Source organism: Piliocolobus tephrosceles, chromosome X (genome assembly GCF_002776525.5).
Source record: "Piliocolobus tephrosceles isolate RC106 chromosome X, ASM277652v3, whole genome shotgun sequence".
In the NCBI taxonomy this organism is placed as follows: domain Eukaryota; kingdom Metazoa; phylum Chordata; class Mammalia; order Primates; family Cercopithecidae; genus Piliocolobus; species Piliocolobus tephrosceles.
The window spans coordinates 41,305,428-41,312,301 of record NC_045455.1 but is presented as its reverse complement, the minus strand read 5'-3'; positions in this window follow the sequence as shown (position 1 = coordinate 41,312,301).

The window sequence follows — 6,874 nt, the reverse complement described above, 5'->3', positions numbered from 1 at the left end:
ATAGCAGAATAAGGAGTCTGCAAGCTGATAATAAGTCAAACAGTGAGCGCTGACTACTCATTGCAGTGCCCCATGCAGTAACACAGCTCTTTCTTAGGCTCATTCTGAGCCAAAGCAGTGAATCTAAACTTAAGTACAGGTCTACTAGTGTCAAAGAGCATTCAAAAATGCAATTATGGAAGCTCATACACATCTCTCTGGATTGGTTTCTTGCTTGAAGCTTCCAACTCTTATTTGACACAAAATTCCATAAATTATATAATAGTTAGTGGTTTCCCAGCCCACATCAGATTAAGAAAGCAAACTAAGAGTAGAGGAAAGCACATGGATACACTCAAGTAGCAGCTGACAATATAACCAAGAGTCAGGGGATAGAAAAATCAATGAGAGGTACAGCTACATACACAGCAGGGTAATCTGTTGATAATACAGCAATCTTGGTTAGAATGTAGCTCAACAAATTAATATCCAAAATAGCAGTTACAAATAATCAGAGAAAGAACCAATAATGTTTAAAATACTTCGTTTAGTGAGGCGACGTAGTGACTCAAAAAGATGAGAAAGCTTTGGTTAAAAAAATTATAGAAAAAGAGAATGGTAAAACTTGAACTTTTGAATATTATAATTTTTGTTATCCTTTAAAATTCAATTACATGAAATCCTAGAGTCACTGATAATGACGAATAATGGAGGCATTATTTAATATATTCTATGCAGAATTGAGCCACACTTTAATAAGACAAAATAGTTCATTTCTTTTGGCAAATATAAAAAACGTCCAATATGAGGTTATAAGTGGGTATATCCAGAGGCACCTATTCAAATAGTCTTTCAGTTAAGTACTTCTGGCACATGAACTAGTATTAAGTAGCTATAAATTCCCTTCAACATTTATTTAAAACATCATAAAGTAAACACAGCAGGAAACTGTGTAAAGAGAATGTTCAGTTTAGTGTATTACAGCACTGAATCTTGAAAGATTGTTACATGTAACATGGCCCTGCAGTCAAGCAAAAAGCATGAGGATCCATAAAGGTGAGAAAGTCAAACTTGTAATTAGAGAATGAGGAATAAAAGCAGACCAATTAAAGATGAATTCCTCCCCGTGTTAAAACTAGAAGCCCTTGCCATTACACGTATATTTACTAGTATTAAATTAAATTTTGTATTACAAATTATATCCAATTCCATGCTAGATACTTAATTTATTTCACATCATCTCTTTTTCCTGATTAAAAATATCTTTACGTAAGAAGCTGGGGCTTATTCTTGCATAATTTCATAGTTATTTCATAAAAAGGGAACAATCTCATCTTATTTTGTCTGTTGAATTGACTTCCTACATGTGTGATACATGCAGGTGCATGAGACCCCATACTCAGAAGGGTCCCAGGCTTGGTTTAATGCTCTGCTGCCACCTTGAACTTCTTCATAATTTTTTTTTCTTTTCTTTTCTTTTCTTTTTTTTTTTTTTTTTTTGAGATGGAGTCTTTCTTGACTTGTCTCTTGGGCCAGAGTGCAGTTGCATGATCTTGGCTGCCTGCAATGTCTGCCTCCCAGATTTAAGCAATTCTCCTGCCTCAGTCTCCTCAGTAGCTGGGATTACAGGCATGCACCACCACATCCAGCTAATTTTTTGTATTTTTAGTAGAGACGGGGTTTCACCATGTTGGCCAGGCTGGTTTTGAACTCCTGACCTCAGGTGATCTGCCCTCCTCAGCCTTCCAAAGTGCTGGGATTACAGGCATAAGTCACCGCTTCCGGCCTTCGTAGTTTTTTAACCAGGGACCTTGAATTTTCATTTTACACTGGACTCTCCAAGTTATATATCTGGTTCTGTTTATCTGTTTATCTGGTTCTGCCCATAGTTATATTGCATAAAGTGTAGAAAGGACTAAAACTTGAAAGAAAATTTCAAAGAGTTCAATAGAAAACTGGGCAATAGGCACTTCAAAGAAGAGAAAACTTAAATTAACAAAAAACACTGGAAAATGTACTAGATCGGTAATAATCAGGAAATGTAAATAAAAAGTAAAAGGGGTTACCATATCACACCCACCAGACGAGCAAAAATTTTAAGTCTGTGTATTAGTAAATATTGGACGGGATATGGATCAACAGAAACTTTTGTATATTAGTAGATGGACCATAAATTGAAAAACATCTTTCTTTGTTTACTTGACAAATAATGATTGTATATATTTATGACATACAATCTGACATTTTGATATATGTGTACATTGTAGAAAGATTAAATCAAGCTAATTAACATTTCCATCACCTCATCTCCTTTTTTTTTTATGACATTCTTTTTTTTTTTAATTATACTTTAAATTCTGGGGTACATGTGCAGAACGTGCAGGTTTGTTACATAAATATACATGTGCCATGGTGGTTTGCTGCACCTATCAACCCATCATCTACATTAGGTATTCCTTCTAATGCTATCCCTCCCCTACCCCCACAACCCCCAACAGGCCCGGTGTGTGATCTTCCCCTCCCTGTGTCCCTGTGTTCTCATTGTTCAACTCCCACTTATGAGTGAGAACATGCGGTGTTTGGTTTTCTGTTCTTGGGTTATTTGCTGAGAATGATGGTTTCCAGCTTCACACGGGTTCACATCCCTGCAAAGCATGTGAACTCATCCTCTTTTATGACTGCATAGTATTCCATGGTGTATATGTGCCACATGTTCTTTATCCAATCTATCACTGAGGGTCACTTGGGTTGGTTCCAAGGCTTTGCTATTGTGAACAGTGCTGCAATAAACATACATGTGCATGTGTCTTTATACTAGAATGATTTATAATCTTTGAGTGTATACCCAGTACTGGGATTGCTGAGTCAAATGGTATTTCTGGTTCTAGATTATTGAGGAATTGCCACACTGTCTTCACTGTCTTCCACAATGGTTGAACTAGTTTACACTCCCACCAACAGTGTAAAAGCGTTCCTATTTCTCCACATCCTCTCCAGCATCTGTTGTTTCCTGATTTTTTAGTGATTGCCATTCTAACTGGCACGAGATGGTATCTCATTGTGGTTTTGATTTGCATTTCTCTAATGACCAGTGATGATGAGCTTTTCTTCATGTTTGTTGGCCACATAAATGTCTTCTTTTGAGAAGTGTCTGTTCATATTCTTTGCCCACTTTTTGATGGCGTTGGTTTCTTCTTGTAAATTTAAGTTCTTTATAGATTCTGGATATTAGCCCTTTGTCAGATGGATAGATTGCAAAAGTTTTCTCCCATTCTGTAGGTTGCCTGTTCACTCTGATGACAGATTATTTTGCTGTGCAGAAGTTCTTTAGGTTAATTAGATCCTATTTGTCAATTTTGGCTTTTGTTGCCATTGCTTTTGGTGTTTTAGTCATGAAGTCTTTGCCCATGCCTATGTCCTGAATGGTAAGGCTACAGTAACAAAAACAGCATGGTACTGGTACCAAGAGGCCTCAGAAATAATGCCAGACGTCTACAACCATCTGATCTTTGACAAACCTGACAAAAACAGGCAAAGGGGAAAGGATTCCCTATTTAATAAATGGTGTTGGGAAAACTGGCTAGCCATAAGCAGAAAGCTGAAACTGGATTCCTTCCTTACACCTTATACAAAAATTAACTCAAGATAGATAAAAGACTTAAACATAAGACCTAAAAAATAAAAACCCCAGAAGAAAACCTAGGCAATATCATCTCCTTATTTTTCTGTAGTGAGAACATTTAAAATCTTTCTTTTAGCAGTTTTCAAATATACAATACATATTATTAACTGTGGTCACCATGTTGTGTGATAGATCCCTAAAACTTACTTCTCCTACCTAACTGACTGAAATCTCCCCTTTCCCCACCCCTCCCTACTAGTAGCCTTTGACTGACATCTCCCCTTTCCGCACCTTTCCCCACTAGTAGCCTCTGGTAACCATCAATCTACTCTGTTTCTATGAGATTGGCTATTTTAGATTCCACACAGAACTTTTCAAAAAAAGTTTGATTTTACATGAATATGAAACACATATGTCCCATGACCCATTAATTCTATCATTAGGTTTAATAAATTGAATCAGATAAACTTTTATTCATGTGTACCAGAAGACATGTATAAGAAAGTTCGTAGCAGCATAGATCTAAATAGAGTAGACTACATACACAAAGTGGGATATAATAATTTGGTGGCATAAAACAACAATAAAAATGAATGAACGACAGCTACTACTATCACCAGTGGTTAATCTCCCAAACATAATAATGAGTAAACAATATGAGACTCAATTGCATTTAAGTAAAGTTCAAAAGTAAGCACAACCATACAATATATTGTTGGGGGCACATACATAGATACTAAAATCATAAAAAGCCTCATGTCAGTGAGGATGGTAGTTATTAGGGATAGAAAGGGAAGGATATGCAATGAAAGAGATCAGAAGCTTCTAAGTTATTGGTAATGCTTATTTCCTAATGAGGATTTTGGCTACTTTGATGTTGTCTTTATTGTTATAAATAAAAAAAAAACATATAGGGTTTACATATTCTGATAAGGTATGAACATATTTCATAATTTAAAAAATGCCTAGCATTTCAAAGCATTATGTTACTAATATGTACTGTATTTAAAGGCAAGTCTTTTCAAGGTCCACATATTGTTGACAAATCTTCAGTGACAAATTATTTCCTAACTCTCATCCACAAAATCTACCAAAAGAAAAAGAACTATATTCATGTATGCATTAAAGATTTTTTAAAAAATAATTTATGCTGCATCCAGTGTTAGTTCTTTTTGTAATTGACATGAATAAAATACACATGAAATTGTGAGAAGGACAAGGTTTTGATGGAGGGAAAAGGATGTAAATAAATTGGTAGGAGAGGTGAGTTGGTTCTGCAAGCAAAACAATGATCTATGCTTGCTTTCAAATCCCTGATAATATTTAAGTAATGGCCAAAAACCCAAAAGCTTACTTCTTAAGGAGAAAAGGCATTATCAAAGTTCTTAAATATGACTACAGCTTGTTTTCTAGGAACAAAGATTTTGAGGGAGACAGTTGTCACACTGTTCTATGGTATTTGGACTCTAGCTGATGGAGGACCATTAAAACATTTCAAATAGGCACTGCCAAGGTAAAGCTGCATGTCTTTGGTGGTAAAGGAAAAGAAAAGGCAAGCATGAAGCTTATCAAGAGATGGAGCATGAGAACAGAAAATGATGGGGAGCCATGAAAGCAACGTTGAAAAATTAAACCATCATCAAAATTTTGACCCTTTTAAAATTGAGCACATGATTTAGATATGAATACGTAGAAGGTTTTCTTTCTCCTTCTTTTTGATAGTAGGATCTTTGAAGATAGCTTTGGATAGACTAGGGTGCGATAGAAGATTTTGCTAAAGGCACCATAGTCTCGCTGTGAACCTAAAGCAAAGATTCTCTTGGTACAATGTGTTTATCTTTGACTTCATAATTCCTTAAGGAACAGTTCATAATGTTTACATTTAAGTACATAGCATTGAGGCCTTATGTGCTTTAGAGTATCTACTGCATAAGAACATAAATTCAAATGGGAAGCAACATTACCAGTGTTAAGCTATTGAACAAGCAGTATCTAAAATCATTACTGTTATTCCAGCTGGGAGAGCCAAAGGCTGAGTTGTTTATTCTAATGGTCTTGTTTACATTTTAAATTTGAGCCATTGAAGACTTAGTTACAGAAAACAAGAATTAGAAGCATTCAGCCAGATGCTGCCATCTCAACAAACAAAACAAAACAAACAACATCAAAAAAACAAAAACCAACAGTGATTGGCAGATCCTCAAAATTGCGTCTGTCAATTTTAGTGTCTTCGCATGGGTTTCTCCAGCTACACTGAGAAAAGGGCCTTGATGCAAGCTTTATAAATTGTCCCTTGGAGAAGAGCTCTTCAGCCTCCAAACAACTAAAATCTTACCTGTACATTTCTACTTGTTTTGCAGAGGTGGAGTTATAAAATATTTTTTATCCTTGTAGAAATAACACTTTACCTACCAGCTTAACAGTAAAAGAATGACTTTGGAGTCAGATACCAACCTTATTATTAATACTATGAAAACCAGTATTCTATATTTAAATTTGGGATCAGAAGAAAAAATTCAAAGGAGCTCCATATTTTTTGAATGATGAAATAAACATTTCTACTACTAGAGATAGTTCTTTCTTACAGTTCCGCACTGAAGAGACTATGTTAGCAGAATTTATACTATGATGAATGTTAGCAGAATTTATACCTATGATAAATGCTGTTCTTGAAATTCCAAGGGAAGATGTCATGACTTGTTCTTTGCTAATGTGGTAGATACAACCATATAGTGTTTTTTACTTTGTTTTTAATCTGCATTATTCTCAGTTTCCAAACTAACATAATCATAAGTATCTTTGCTCTATTAACTTATTTCATGACCAAATGAAAGAAGAAACATGTAAAACTTTTGTATGTTTCCAAATATCAAATACAAAATGCTATTCGAATAATTTAAATCAATTAAAATTTCTAAAGAACAACAAAACGGATCCAGCACCTCCTTGAGCCTTACAATGTGATCTGAGGATTAATGCAGCACCATTATCTGGGAACCTGCTAGAAATGCAGAATTCCAGATCCCCATTCCAGGTCTACTGAATCAGAGCCTGCATTTGAACAAGGTCTCCAGGTGATCAGAACGCACATCCAAGTTCACAAAGCTCTTCCATGGCTGACTTTTACAAATGTACTATGTAGTCGTATAAATTGTAACGTTACCCAGAGAGAGAGTAGAATTCTAGAAATGTGAATTCTTTAAGGGAAATATGAAGGTAGCTTAAAAATGCTCAAATTTGGGATCTCTTAGTAAAAATAACCTAGCTGCGTTA